At 48.1% G+C, this 15,490-nt stretch overlaps 1 long non-coding RNA gene across 3 annotated transcripts in view; it reads left to right on the plus strand.

The window, feature by feature from the left end:
• LOC137159538 (uncharacterized) overlaps positions 1 to 15,490 on the plus strand; it is a 46,418-nt gene that overhangs the window by 1,996 nt on the left and 28,932 nt on the right. The window contains exons 3-4 of one of the 3 annotated variants that reach the window (XR_010921648.1): positions 2,171 to 2,274; positions 5,910 to 6,344. This is a non-coding gene — a long non-coding RNA (uncharacterized lncRNA). Of the gene's footprint in view, positions 1 to 2,170; positions 2,275 to 5,909; positions 6,345 to 10,793; positions 10,933 to 15,490 lie in introns of those variants that run through there. The other 2 variants (XR_010921650.1, XR_010921649.1) reach the window with 2 other exon arrangements.

Raw genomic sequence — 15,490 nt, forward strand, 5'->3', positions numbered from 1 at the left:
CAATTAAATTTGGCCACGGAACCCTTTTTAACTTCTGCGGGGCCATGCAATACTCTCCGCTGAAAAATCCGGGACATCTTCCCTTTTTTGGCAGTGCGGTATCGGCTGTTTTCGGCGGCACGCGCTGTTAGCTGTTTTCGGCAGTGCTGTCAGCTGTTCGGCGGCATGCGCTTTCAGCAGCTTTCAGCAGCGCGCGTTGTCAGCAGCTTTCGGTGGCGCGGTTTCAATTTTTCACGGAACCCTGAAATTCATCTCGTGGAACCCCAGGGTTCCGCGGAACACCAATTGAGAAACACTGCCATAGATTAATGTGTTTTGTTGTTTCTTTCTATATCTACAGCCTCATGTAAACAGAGAATCACTTCAAATTTAGAAAGTTTCTATGTACTGTAATCATAAGAGTTAGATGTTTATTGAAAGGAAAGTGTATATTTTAGTGAAACTAACAGAGCCACCAAAGACAAAACTTACCTCTTTTCATCAATAGATTTCAGAGACAGAGGTGGGAAGCCTTATTATCCTCATTTTACAGTTGGGGAAACTGAGGCAGGGAGCAGTGATGTGAATTGCCTAAGGTCACCCAGCAGACCCCTAGTCAAGTCAGGAATAGCACCCAGGTCTCTCAAGTCCCAGTCTAGGGTTCTATCCATTACAAGGGTTTGTCTGGTGCTCTGGTACATTCTGACAATTTAAACCCTGGTCCCGAGTTCCATTTGTTTTCTCGATGATTTGTTTAGGAACATTCATAATATTGTGACAATGCCATAGAATGTATAACATTGCCTTAAACCCCATGCAGAATTCTTCATAACTCCAGCAGGCACCTTATCCACAGCTGTGGTGGTGAGTGCATGGCCCTCAGGCCAGTTCTGTGAGCAAAAGAGTTGCCCAAAAGAATTTGTAATAAAGAATGATGGTTCAACATTCTTTCATGAAACAAACAATCAGTGATTTTTTTCTCACTTAGCTTTAAGTACGTGGAGTGACTACTTGGCAGAGGTCAACCCTCAGAGGGTGGGGCCTGTGTGTGCAAGATTAGATCTGGTGCCCCTTTGGATAGCTGCAGGTGAGCAAGGAACATGCAGGCAGGGGCTTTAATGCTTTGCTGTATGTGCATATAAGTGGAGGAATTTCTACTACTGAGCAGGCTTTAGAAAGAGATTGTCTTTGCAGTGATAATGGTCTAAGCAACATCAGTGTTCCGCAAGAGAGCAAGTCATCTTCTCACCATCTGCCTGCACTGAGGCCCCTGTGAAATAGTCTCACAGTTATCAGTTCTGTGCTGTCCCCATAATGGAGATTCTAGTAAGTCAGGGATTGGAAAACCGAATTCACCCCATATGCAGCAATTTGTGTGCTTGTACTGATGTTCTCCCCTTATGCTTACAGAAGCTGAGGGCCTGCAGTGCTGCAGACGTGTCCATTTGAGGACATCTAGGCCCAGACTGTCTCCGTTAAGCCCTGATATAAATGTCTCCATTCCATCCTACCAAACATGATTTTCACACCTGGAAAAGTGGAGATGGCAGTGTAATTGGAAAGCACCCCTCTCTTAACCCTTAGGTGTGCAGTGCACCGGCAATTCCAATGGGAGCCACAGATGTTGATCCGGCCCAAAATGGGGGAGAAGTCTCTTAATGGGAGCCGCAGTTCTCACTGAGAAAAGAACAACGGTGAGAGATGGACTAGTGTGGGCATTCATTTCTCTGTGTCTGTGTGCAGATGTTTTGCCATATTGGCAATATTTTGAGTTCCATAAGTACAGATTTACAATGGGCAAAGTCTTGGAGGGCCCTAGTCTGGAGGAGATTGAAGAAATCAAGGTTTTGCTGTGATCTACAGCTAGACTACCCTCCTTCTCCATGCAAACCAAGTGCAATTGGGGAAAATTCCACGTCTGATGTTTCACTGCAGCAGATAATTGTTGGCCCGATTGGGAGCCCCTTACTTGCAATGATAAGCAGTTTCTCATGAGGAGTCCTATTGCAACTATTCGTGTGGGTGAATGCTCACCTGAATTCAGGGTTTACAATCTGGCCCAGTATGTTTCCCAACAGAGGTTGTGGGATGCCAAGAGTCTAGTGTCTTATTTAAGTGGAAGCAAGAAATAAACATTGGAATCTGGAGGGCAGGTGGTTGGAGCTGTCACTTGTCTCTCCTTGTTTTTCAGCCTGGTCACACAAACGCAATAGACTAACACAACAGTGGATGAATAATTGCTGGACATAGTGAAGGCTACGTTCTCAATCAGAAGAGCTACAAACTGGAGAACAGGTTAGTCTGAAAATGGAAGACTTGTCTGCAAAACTATCTGGCATTGAAGTGCCCCCTGCAGTACTTAGCTCCTTGCTGATGGGTGTATGAGTGGGGACAGTACTGGGGCAATGGAGGCACCAGAAAAAAAAATATTAATGTATTTTCAAAGCCTCCTATCCTGGATTTTACCTGCCACAGTCTGTTTAACTTCAGTTGAGATCATTAACTGGGTGTGTTTGATCATTAAGCAGTTAATGTTAACTAGTAAGTGAAGCAAAAGCCTCCAATATCAGCAGAGGTCAAGAGGAATGATCTTAAGTGAAGCAGAGGGAGTGTTAAAATCCATTTTGATGCTTGGAAACGATGATGAATTAGAGCATTACATAGGGCCCTGTAACGACCCCATCAGGAAGGTCTCCGGCAGCCAACTGTAGCGATACACGCAAGTTGTGCCTCAGTTTCCCCTACAGTCCCCAGGGCTGACCAAGTTACCCATCTTCTCCACCCAGGTTCAGACCAACAGTCACTCCCTCCCTGCCTTGGAAAGGAATATTGTCCTTATCAGAGTTCATTGAAGCCCTGGCATAATTTTTGTACAAGTAACAAAATTCTCAAGCCCCCAAAGACAGGTTAAAACGAAACAGTTCTCCATCCCCACTTTAGATTGCCTACCCAAGAGTCAGCAATTATTTCTTTTCTCAGTTCCTTTGCCTCTATTCCAGGGACCCACTCTCCAAGCCAGAGTTAACAGGCTTTGTTCTTTAAGTCCTGTGCCCCTATTCCAGGGGCTCCAGATCTTGGCCACCTCCATGCTTATTGCAACTCTTTTCCCACACCCCTCAACTTTCATTCTGAAAGATGGCTCCCTGAAGTGTTCCACTCCCCAGCTCCCATTCACCTGCAAATCTGACTACTGCTGAGAAACTTCTCCTGGGACCCTCCCTCCAGAATCAATCTTCTTTTCCTGGGTTCAGCCTACCCTGACTGAGCTGGTTCTCCCTTTTTACTTATGGGCCTCTGTATGAGCGGTCTACTCAGCAGGTTCCCCAGCTCTGGCCAGTTCTTATCCACAGCATGCTCTCTGCATTAGCTATCTGCACCAGCAATAATCAAGACTGCTCTCTTAAGTCTCACTCCCTGCCAGTCCTTTTTACCCCCCTCCCTTTTTTCCCCCTGGTGAAGCAGACTTGACTGGATAGTCTATATAGCCACCACTAACTCTTAACTATATAGCAGTTTCTATTGCCTCATTGTGCTAAGACGAGAGAGATGTGTGCAGGAATAAATCAAATGGGTGCCCAGGGGCCAATCTGAAAAAAGACAAGGGCATCTGGCCTCTGTGCATGTGGGAATTGCGATGTCTATTAGCATTACTAATGCTTACGTGTCCATGCTGCAGGGAGAGCAGGGTGCAAACCTACAAGCTAAAGCACATGGATGTTATAGATGCCAACGTAAACAGACAGGTATGAGGACAAGGATGTCATGGAGTGTTGAGGAGATGGATGTGGGTACAGGGATAAAGCAGAAGGGGATAACGGAGATGGAAAACAGTAGAAATCTGGTAGTTTACTATTGCCAATAAGACAACTAATGGAAATGAATGGCACTGACATGTTAACAGTGGAAGAATTAAATCACAGCCCCCAATTGTATTGTTGATTGATGAATCAGGCTCACTGATTTTTAAGAAGGAGAAAAAGACAATTGTAGATCTAGGTTTTGCACCTGAATCTGGTTCTCAGGCTACAGGAGAAAAAAAGACCTGGTTTATATTTAGCAGTAAACACATTACTCCCCCAGGGCAAACATTCTCTGTGTTAGTCTCAGGTGACTGATGCATGAAGTACCAATGCTGGTTAGGTTTCAGTGCAGCGGTGAATCACTGAAGAGCAAGAGACCCATAAACAGATCTGGTATGATGCACACTATGGGAACAGATTGTAACAGAAATAATCATCTTCAGCTCAAATTTCAGGTCTGTTTAAAAATATACAGACAAGCCGTGGATGTGCATGAATTGGAATAGATGTTCTTGTTGTTAAGAAAGGGATTGTACTGTACAGAAATCACTGACAGTGAGATAGCACAGGGAGTCCTAAGACAGGAGGAACATTGGCCCATTTCCATCCATTCTGCTTTCCTGCATCAGCCCTCTGCGTCAACCCTCTGCGTGGCATTGCCTTCCCTTCTCTGCAGGGAAGAAACAGAGAATTTCACCACACATTTACTCCCCTGAGGCTTCCGTGACTACACTGGGTTTGGAAGTGACTCAGAGAATCATACACATGTAGGGCTCGAAGGGACCTTGAGAGGTTCCAACAGTGCTTCATGACCTGGGCCAGATCCTCAAGTGATGTAAATTAGCATCGCTCCATTGATTATGGTGGCACGTCACTGGTTTCCACCAGCTGAGGGTTTGGCTCACTGTAGCTAGTGAGACTAACTGGGTGCAATTCTTACAGCAGCAACAAATACTCCTCAGGCCAGAATATCAACAGGACAAATACAGATCACTATAAACCATCTGCCTTCGGTTAGTTTAAACAAACCAAGCAGGAAAGATGTTGCCAAGGCTTCTGACTAAAGGATTGGGTGACAGGCGCTGAAGTGGGGAAGGGTGGGAAGTGGGGACTACATTCCAGGAGAATAGACTTTCATTGAGAATTTTGACTCACGTTTACAGTCAAATATGTTTGAATCAGTGTTACTCTGTCCTGAAGGGGAACAATAGTAAGAAAGGGCAAATGTTTGCTGGTGATGTCCCAGTGTCTTTTTCAAAACCGACTGTAGCGCTAGTATAATGTGCTGATTGACAGCCACCACGACCAATGCCCTAAGCAGCAATGCAGGCTTCCTTCACTGCCCTGCCAATGTGCTTCCATCTTAATGATTACTTGTATACTGCCGGCAGCATACAAGGTATAAATAATTAACAACTTGCGGGATCCACCCATAAGAGTGAGAGGGGAGTTCAGACTGCTGACATAGCCAGCCCTTAGTCTGCTCACTGATACTGCTAACAAGGGGTACCAATTAGTGCCAGCTGTGTTTGTAGTTTTCCTGATGTTGCGTGCCAGCCCAAGAATTGGTCTGAGACCAACTCATTGCACATAGGTCACCTTAATAGCCTTCAGCTAGTAATTAATTATAATCACCAATAACCTAACCTGAAACTGACTGGTGATATAGTAATGAAAAACTCCATATAACCTATTAGCAATCCCCTGTGTCAATCAGTCTCTGATGTCTCGGTGTTTTACCTGGAAATCCTCTAAAGAAACCAGTTCTCTTAGAGGTTGTTCACTTCTATACAAAAATGTCCTGGTTGTTTTACTTTTTTATTGACTTCTGTAAGCCGGTGGCACTGTCCGGCCGGGGTGTTATAGGGAAAGTTCTTTACCCGGGCTTCCAGATCTATCACCGGGGACAGACTGCAAATCACACCGCTGGTATCCAATCAAAGGGTAATTTATTGTGGTGACAACCAATAACACAAAACCACTGAAGTTAAGAATAACAATGGGGGTAAACCCCAGGCCCAATACCAATAACGCAACCCCTGGGTCCCCTCAGTCTTTAGACATTTACAATTGATCTTCACTCCGTCCACGGAGTGCTGTTCACGATCTGGTCTTATTTGTCTACTTCAGCTCCAGGTCCGTAGTCGTCTGCTTCTCAGCCTGGTCCGCAGTCGTCTGCTTCTTGTCCTCAAATCACGATGCCCACACAAACCAAACGTATCCTCGCCACACTGTCGCTCAGGTGGACAGCACCCGAATTGTGGCACTGACTACCTTAAATCAGCTTGGTTTGTTTCTTTATCAGCCAGTCGCAGGCCGGGCTCTTTCCTGCTTTTTGGGTGGTGCACACAGCACCAATCTTGTGCACACGGCACTCTACATTATAAGCTTCCCGCCTTTTTACCTTGTCTCCAGGCAGATTTGTCTTGCTGGCATCCTGCCAAGCATCAGTGTCTTGGTATCTCTGTTATCTGACTCCATTTTGGATTTGAGATCTAATATGGAGTCTGGCCTGATCGCCCTCTTATTTATTAGCAAAGGACTATTTAAACCTATTTACAACACAAACAATCATAAACAATTTCCCCAACAGGGGCATCGTGACTGCAATTCATCGATGCACGGCATGGGGTACGCATCGAACTTAGAAATAAGGTTGACCCACCTAAAGTCTATGCAGAAGCGCCGTGACCCATCGGGCTTGGGTACTAATATAAAGGGACTGCACCACTTGCTAAGTGAGGACTCAATTACCCCCAGTCGCAACATGGCTTGGACGTCTTCCTCCACTGCCACCTGCCAGGCCAATAAAACTGGGTTAAGATCTGGCCCAGAGTTTTATCAAGGCCCAGGTGGCCAGCGGCCAGGATGTCGTGGGCAAGTCATCACAGCCTTCCGGTGGGCCTGCGATACTACGAGCTGGGCACAGGGGTTCCAGGTCCAGGCATCCCACTTCAGTTGATAGAGCCAGTCCTGCCATAACTCGAATCGCAGCCACTGGGTCACCCGTTGGGGGTCGGTCACCACCTCATCAATGGCGGCCAGTTGCTCATAGGCCCGGCTGAGGGTGGGGTCCTCCCGCTGGTTGTGGCAAAAGTTGACCCCCGGCTCTTCCGAGTGAGGCGGGCCACTTTCCGCCGGCGGAGTTCCTCCTCCCCGGGTCCCCGTCTCTCTGGTCAGCTCCGCGGTGGGACCCACCTGGTCATCTCCAGCCAGCGGCTCCGGGGGCCCTGAGTCTTCCACCTCTGGAGGCCCCTCGTCTGGGCCCTCTTGGTTGCCCACCCACTGGAGGACCCCCGCGAAGTTGGGCCAGTCTTGGCCTAGGATCACTGGATATGGGAGGTACGGTGCCAGCCCCACTGGCAACACCCAGGTGACCTGTCCAATGGTCATGGGGACCGACAAGATTGGATAAAATCTTAGGTCCCCGTGGATGCACCAAGGCCGACCTGCCCCAGGACCCTCCCGTCCTCGGGGACCAGCCCCTGCAGGATGAGGGTCTGGCCACACCCAGAGTCTATTAGAGCCTCCAAACGCTGTCTGGCAATGCCAACTGTGATTGTCATTTTGGGACCGGTTGGGGCCCAAGCCCGACCATGCCGTAGGTACAGTCCATAGCCAAGCATTGACGTTGTAGGTGTCCCAGTTGGCCACAGGCAAAGCATGGGCCCAGGACTCCAGGGCCCACGGCTTTGGGTCGCAGGGCACCTAGCTGCTGTACGTATTGTCATTGCAGCCCCTGCTGCTGGGCTCCCAGGTCCTGGATTAGTTGCTGTTGCTGGGCGCCCAAGGTCTGCAGCAACTGTTGCTGCTGTTGCAGCTGGGCTGCTTGCTGCTGTTGTTGCGTCTCCGCCCTCCATTTCATAAATCTAACAACATCCATTGTCTGACCAATCCCCACTGTCCGCCCTCCAGGGATTGTCACAGTCGGCAGCCCCCACTTGTGTCAGGGGACGGCTGCCCGCATTCTCCACCACATGTAAGCCAGTGGCACTGTCCAGCCGGGGCATCGTGACCCTTCCTCAGGCCCAGGCTCCAAGGAAGGCCCCAGCGCCTCCCTTAAGGGGGAATAATCAGTGCCTGGTCACGAGTCTTTAGCCCTGGCCCTCAGGCAGGGCGAGGCAGGCAAGCACTCTATGGCCGCAGAGGATAGCACTTCTTCCCAGGGCGAGTAGGGAATGGGGGAGAGGGACGCAGGCCCACCCATCTCCACTGCATCCCAGCCCAGGGCCCTGTCAGTGGCACAGTCATTGCCACTGAATCAGCAGAGCTCCAGCCGCAACTCGCTGATTGGGGTTAGCCCCTCGCTCAGCTGCTGTCTAGCTGATTGTCCCTGGGCCACTTCCTCCCCCTGGTCCCCAGGTACCTGAGTGTTCCCCGTTTCCTCTGGGTCACTGGGATACTCAACAAGCAGCAGGCTCACCAGTCCCTCTTCATCGATCGGCAGCAGGTCCAGGAACTCCTTCATGGAGGGCAGCTCCTCTAGGTCACAGGGTTCCCATGGTTCCCCCAGTCCATTGAGCTCATTCAGCTCCCAGGGTTCCCTGGCATCAGGCAGCTCCTCTAGGTCAGCACCAGCCTCAGGGGGTAGTTTTCTCCCAGAGGCCTCAGGGGGCTCAGTCCAGCTGCTAGGGTTTAGCAGCCTAGCCCAGTCACTGGGGCCCAGTGGCCTGATCCAATCACCAGGGTCTGGCAAGCCAGGCAGGTTTTGGAGACTCTGGTCTGTAAGGCGGTTGCTCCAATCAGCTGCTCAGTCTAGGTCAGGCCTAGGCCACAGCCTGCAGGAGAGCACTTCTGCCTCCAGCACAGTTTCCCCCTTACTAAGCAGCTATGCCGGCCTTTTGTACTTCCCCTTTCTGGGAAGGCTCCACCCCCCTGTTGCCGGGCAGTTTGGCCTGTGGGGCCCAGTTCTGCCCAACAGGCGCATCGCGACCCTTCCTCATGCCCAGGCTCCGAGGAAAGCCATCGCATCTTCCTACAACTTCCTTTTCCTCTCTCTCACACGCAGGAATCTATGCAGTTTCAGCACTGCTTCTGTGTGCCATGGACTACCTGGACATGTCAATCTTGCTTTGACTACATAGCAATAATTACTCTGTCCTGGAACTGTTATTTTTATTTCTTCACTCTACAGTGCCTGTAAGTGTAATTTCTTCATAATGAATTGAAGAGCTATTTGATTTCGGAGTGATTTGTCTCAGTTAATTTAAAGGAGGACACGTTGATTTATTTAAAAATTAGAAAGTTCCATTCCAGTAACATCACTAAAACAAACGGGCCTGTACGGGTGATTAGGGTAATAGGCCATATCCTTAGCTGGTATAAATTGTTCTAGCTCCATTGATTTCAGTGAAGGTATTTCAATTTACACTAGCCAGTGATCTGGCTCAACATGTCTGCAATTACTTCCGCTCTTACAGCCACAGAACATTTCTCATGACAGATATTAGCTCTTCTAAACCATAAAGAAATAGACTTAATTTCTACTGAGATTGAGACATATTGTCAGCGATCTGGAGGACATAAGATTCAACCTAGTGGGCACAAGTGTACTGGAGCTTTTCATTAATGGCACAAATTACAAAGCTTCATTAGAGAGGGAGCCAAGAGAATGTGAGTTCTGGAACAAAAGAGAAAATTGAAATACTGCCTAATTCCACTGGCTGCTACTGTACAAAGAAAACTAAAACCGATTCAGTAGGAACCAGTATCTTAAAACATCATTATGGATCTGTCACAGGGTGAGAGGAGCTTTTAAAGCACTCATGTCCTAGTTCTGACCTATGCTTTGCTTTCCTCTTCAAGACTGTGATGTGATTGTGGGCCGGGAGCAAGCCCTTTTGAAGGAAGCAGGTTAAAAGTCAGGTCCTCTCTCTCAGTAATGAAGGTAGCTCAAAGGGGCTGCAGCGACCAGGGTGTAAGGAAGGACTGGTAATGAGCTTGAGCAAGTCCTGGGGAGGGTGAGCAGCAGAGTCCCTGAGTTCAGTGACAGCCCGCTGGGGAAGTTCTGTGGGTGCTGGGGTGGTTCCTGGTGGGGAAAGAGCTGGGGATGGAGCCCACAAGCAGCTTGGCTGGAGGAAGGCCAAAGAGATAAGCAATGTAAGCAGGGGCCTAGGGAAAAGGGAAGCTAAAGTGAGTAATGGGGACAGTTGATTCTTGAAGCCAGAGTGGAGGGAGGGCCTCAGCTCCCCCATACCTCACTCGAGCTACCTACAGCTAAGGGGCAAAGACCTTGTGACAGGGTACAAGGGCACTCCCTAGCTCAGCCCTCAAAGGGTTAATACAGCAGCTGTCAGGAGTAAGGGCCCTGCAGCTAGACTCTTTACCTGTGACCTTACCCTCAGGCAGTCTAACGAGCACCTCTGGGCCCCAGCTGAGTTGCTTGATTGGCCTAACTAGCCAAGTGGCTGAGGGGATCAGCAGACCTGCTCTGAAGACCAGCAGTAGGTAAGTATTAGCTGTTTGCTGCTCAAAGCATTTGCCCATGGCTCTGATATCTCCTGCCTTGCCTTACTCCAGGTAACCTGCTTCTGATCCCTAGCTTCTGACTCCACCTCTGACACTTGGCTCCGGCCTCTGAGTATGGATGCCTATTCCTAGCTACTGGCTCCTGCTCCAACCATTAGATGTGACTGCCCATGTCCCAGTCCATGATGGTAAATGATTAACCCTGACCTGCTAGAAGGAGCAGGGGAAATATAAAAGGCTGCCTGGGAGACAGTGGTGGGGTGGGGGAGGAAAGCTGGGTGTGTGAGCAGGAGTGCTGCTCAATGGGTCTGCATGATTCTAGAGACTGTTGGTGGTAGTTGCTGCCTTTGTTTTGTTAGTACTGCTGCTTTTCTCTTTGGAGTCTGTATAAGTTTCCTGGAGGTGGCCCTGGCAAGAAGGGACCACAGCTGTGGGAAGGCTGCCTGACTTATTTTGGGGTGGGAGATCAGTGCATCAGCCCACAGGCCTTTGTAAGCCTCTGCCAGAAAAGGAAAAGGCCAAGGCTCTGGCGAGCAGGCTGTGACTCGGAGCAGGCAAAGGACCTCCCTTGTTGTGTAGGTTTGGACTTCTGCCTGCCCTGTAAGGTGAAGACTGCTCAGAGGGCCAAAGCGCTAAATCATTCAGCCACCACAAGGAGACAGTAGACCATGGTTGGGAAACTGAGGTATGTAACCATCGAGACAGCAGAGGGAAGCTGCTCCCTCACAGAATCCCTTCACCTGTACCATACCACATCCGTCATTGTTTGCATAAACCGTCCCGTATCTTGCCTGCTTTACAACATTTGACTGTGCTGGAACACAAGTGAGTGAATACCTGGACACAGCACCACTGTGTCAGCTAACTTGAGTAACTGCAGAATTTGTTGCAATCTGGGAATTTGGGTCTAGGAAGATACAGATTAAGGCTCCAGGGATCCTAAGTGACTACAGATAGGATTCAGAACTTCAGATTTTATGTAGTGTATATAAGGGAATAAGGGTATGACTGGTGCGAGATGTTGGAAATGTCAGAAAACTCTTACACTGAGGTGTGCCAGATGCTGTTGGGGCAGGGATTATTCCTATAACTTGCATACGTATAACACTTATAGAGATCTGTTTGTGCTAGGGATTGTATTCTTGCTCCATGCAGAATGATCACTGAGCTTCCATCAGGAACTAAAATCAGTGGGGTGTAATTAATGCAAATTCTGGGACAGGTAAACAACTCTGGGGAAGAACAACTCCTACCACTCCCTCCCCAGGAACTGCATAGGAAGGTTCAGACTAGGTTCAAGAGGCCCAGCAGACAAAGAAATGGCTCTTGGTATAAATGGTCAGCCTGAATTGGCATATTTGATCCTCAAACTGACATGAAACTGTAATCAAGAGGGCAAAAGGCTTAAAGATAGGTAACTTGCCAGGGTCCCCAGGTGGAACATGAGTGACCTGTTTCTCTTTGGGTCCAGGATGCATCCATGTCCACTTTCTCTCTCAAATTATAATGAAGGCTTTGCAAGTTATGCCTTCAGTGAAAAGCTTCTGTGCTCTAGTCACTAGGTTGACTCTTATATCCTGAGTATGTTGTGTCTCAGTAGATAAAGAGTTCAGGAGTTGTGATATCCCATGGGGTGTTCATTTTCAAATAGAAGTGAAAGCCTATTTCTTTATGGCTTAGAAGATCTAATATCTGTAATTAGGTGGTTCTGAGACTTTAACAGCTGCAGTAAACACAGATGGATTGTCTGTGAGTCTCCAGGTTTCATCTTGTGATGTTACTGAAGCAGAGCTTTGTTTTCAAGTAAGTCAACATGACTTCCTTAGGTTAACTAATGTGAACACTCCAAAATCAAATCTTTTTAGTTCATTATGAAGAAATCCCACTCACAGGGAGTCTAGAATGAGGAAATAGAAAGCACAAATTCCCATTTGCAGTTGTGGAATTTGTGAGCACACCGTCTTTGAAAGCACATCTGTTTTATTTCAGTATAAACAGAATGAAGCAGTTCTTGTCAGTGTCACAGGGTTGGCTGTGGATCCCATTGCATCCTCTGTGTAATCCCCAGCCTGGTAAATAAAACTTCCATGGAACTTTAGCGGCATCTTCCGTATGTTTTGTGTCTGCACCAAACTCACAATATGAACATGTGGACGTAGCATGTTCTGTAATGACAAGGCTTGAGCATATTAAGACAGAAATATAAGGATCATCATGGCACCTCATAGTGTTCATTGAAAAACCTAAACGGGCATAGGTTTGCATCAGACTGCAGAATGTTGGTATTGACAGCCCAGGGCATTGTAGGGCAGGAGCAATATGGGCCTGGTTCCAGATACTAAATCTGATTGAGTCACTTTCTACTTGGTGTTCCCTTCCCTTTTCTATAGGGAAAATATTGCATCAAGTCAAACACACCCTGCCGTTCCTGGAATATGGTGGGGGATGGATAGAATAGATTCGGAAGTGAAATTCTAGCGGTGTCCCTACACTGTACCTGGTCTGAATGAGAGACACTAAGGGGGAAGGAATCGTCTATCAGCCTGTGATGGGGAGTTTGGCCCACACTTGCACTGAAAGGGTTAACACAGATTGAGAAGGGAGCTAAGTAACCAGACAGGGCACAGCTGAGGGGAATCAGGTGGTTAAATAATTCCTGGACTGATTGAGGGAACCCAGCTAAGGGGGAGGAAGGAGAAAGACTTTCCCCAGCGGTCCCTTCTGCTTCCACTTTTCTGGCTATCATCACTCCCTGGGCAAAGAGAGGCGTGTTTGGAGGCTGCAGAGACTTGTAACCTACAGTTACACCCTGGGAGGAGGGATTTGGGAGGCTGGCAAAACCAGAGAGGGGAGTGCCAGATAGTGAGGAAAGAGCTCAGGGGAAGGTAGTGAGGTCTAGGGTAGGAACAGACCTTGGCTACTGATTAGGGAGTCCCTAAGCTAGAACCCAGAGTAGAAGGTGGCCTGGGATCTCTGTCAGCAGCTGAGGAAGTGGCATTATGTGGCAGTGAATGGGGAGACTGCTTAGAATTGTAGAAAAAAGACTTTGCTATACCCTGGAAGGGGAAAACGTGTACAGTGACCTGGCGTGCAGGCTGAGTCACAAAGAGGTAGCAGTAGCTCATGGAGGAGAAAGGGGCTGGAGACTGAGAGAGGAGGACAGAGAGATGGCCTGCAACTGTGGGAAGGGGTGTCAGCCTCACAAAGCTAACCCCCAGGATTGCCAGGAGGCGGTGCCATCCTAGCAGTGAGTAGAGCATGCACCCACACGTTCTTTTCCCACCCAATCAAGAATTGGAGGGCAAATGCAGTTATTTGGCTATGAAGTCCCCATTTTTTAGCTTTAAAGATATGAATGGAAAAGAGCCCATGTAGGTTTTTGATTGAATGATTGCAGGTGGGGAAAGGTAAAGCTATGACTTTTGATGAATAAGATGAAGGTTATGTTCAGAGTGTTTCATAGCCTTGTGGGTGGTTCATATGAAAAGTCAGATAACTGCAGGTTCTATGGTCTCCATCTCCCGAGATACGAGGAAACTTTTCCAGGGGACAGTCTACTGTCCCTCTGATCAGGGGACTAGGTAACTCTAGGGAGTGGCAATGGGTTGCAGAATAGCTAGATAGTTGTCAGTAAAATGATATGGGTTTGTAATGACCAGAAGTTACAGTCTGACAGCTGTGAGATGGCTTGTGATAAATGAGTTTGATTTCAGTTTCCTGAAGTCTCTAGAAGGTGTAACAAAGTGCACAAAGGCCTGCAGTAACTAGTATAGTACAGGAGAAGGGCTTGTAAATAATGACTTTCTAAATTGCAATGGGGGCAATTGTCTTCCCCCCCCCCCCCATCTCAGATTGGAGGGGTGAATTCGCCAAATTGCATGCTTAAAGGCACCTATTGTGGATTTGCTGTGCGGTGTGTCCAAGAGATCCTGGGTTCACATGATACCTGTGGATTCCATCATGGACTGTGCAACACAGACTCTAGGAAATAACTCCTCCTTCCCCCATGCAACTTTGGACATATCTTGCAAAGGAAATATTTGTTTTCTTTATGGACCATTGGTGTGTGTGCTGTGGTAGCATGTGTTCTGGAGGAAGATGGTGACTGAGTGGTCGTACCATTCACAATGGAATATCAGAGTCACAGTATGAACGTGTGGTATTCATAATATTACATAATGATCCTACTGGAAGCTAATACCTGAGCAGACAAATCATCATCATGCTGTTCTCTGGCACTGGTGATGCAAATGGCCTCAGGATTACGTCAGGCTGGAGAGCGCTGCCAGTCAAACAGCCCAGGCAGTTCCACTGGCCTCGTGCCAGGCACAAAGTTTGGCTGAGTCAACTTTCTGCTTGGTATTTTTTTTCTTCCCCATACCAAGGAAAAAACCAACTTATTTCAGTCCCCACTGTCTGCTGCTCCAGTATGCTGGATGCTCCACTTCACACCTCTCAGCTGAAGTTTGCCTTGGAACCACTTCTAGCCTTCAGTCATCATGTGTGAAACCCAGGTTGGTATGGATCGTTCTGCTGAGCAAGGGCTCTCTCCTCCTGCTGCCTGTGCCTATTATAAAATACCACTCTGACTTTTTAAAAGAGATGTGAGCTGCCATCCTCCAAGCCCTAGAAGGCGGTGATGATTAATACTGTGCACTTGTACAGTGCCTTTCCTTCAAGGTTCTTGCAACCTCACTAAGCTTCACAACACCTGTGGGAGGTAACAGATGCTCACTAGAGTCTTTTAATGTGTGGGTTGTCTGCACGCTTTCTGGTGCAATAAATCTGACTTTCCAGGAACGTGTCCAAACCCTGTAGTGTAAAACTCCCAGTGAAGTCAATGGCAAGTCAGATAGGAATGTTCTCCCCTCCCAGCCCCTTTCTGTAAGGGTCAGGGTTCTCCTCCATTTTTACAACAGCGGCTCATGAGCCAAAATCCCACAGCCCTCTGCTGTTGCTAGAAGGATTGTGGTCTCCGCAGGTAACTAATGGCAGCTAGTTTGGAATGCTGGTGGGTGGCTGAGGGTGGTGGAGGTGTGCTAGCTGGGGAATTGCTCCGTGGAACCTTAACCTTTAAAGGCTGAGGCCAAAATCTTTTGTTTTATTCTAAATACATTTCTTTGAATGTGAATGTGGAATGATGGTGACATTGGCTTGTGGGTTGGTTTTGTGGAATGCTATGACAAACCCAGTGTGGAGGGGTCACCCCTCCCCCCCCACATCCCTCCCCTAAAAAATAGAGC

The sequence above is a fragment of the Emydura macquarii genome, unplaced genomic scaffold (genome assembly GCF_026122565.2).
Source record: "Emydura macquarii macquarii isolate MOO-44397 ecotype Brisbane River unplaced genomic scaffold, CSIRO-AGI_Emac_v2 contig_1876, whole genome shotgun sequence".
In the NCBI taxonomy this organism is placed as follows: Eukaryota; Metazoa; Chordata; order Testudines; family Chelidae; genus Emydura; species Emydura macquarii.